The sequence below is a fragment of the Tigriopus californicus genome, chromosome 10 (genome assembly GCF_007210705.1).
Source record: "Tigriopus californicus strain San Diego chromosome 10, Tcal_SD_v2.1, whole genome shotgun sequence".
NCBI lineage: Eukaryota > Metazoa > Arthropoda > Copepoda > Harpacticoida > Harpacticidae > Tigriopus > Tigriopus californicus.
Window position 1 is genome coordinate 6,649,988 of NC_081449.1, and position 213 is coordinate 6,650,200.

The following is a 213-nucleotide window of genomic DNA, read 5'->3' on the forward strand; positions in this document are numbered from 1 at the left end:
GTGTCTTGAGCAAAAGTTTCAATGTTCATACACGGAATGTCCACTTTTCGGAGCTTTTCAAACAGATGAGGTTGGTGGCGAGCCGCAAATCCGGGACAAACGCGAATATCTGACGTCGGATCAAGCCACTCAGCCAGAATGGCGTCCAATCGCGACGGCCACGTCTCTTGCCAGTCTAATCGAACCTCAGCCAGAATCCGGCGGTTAAAGGTC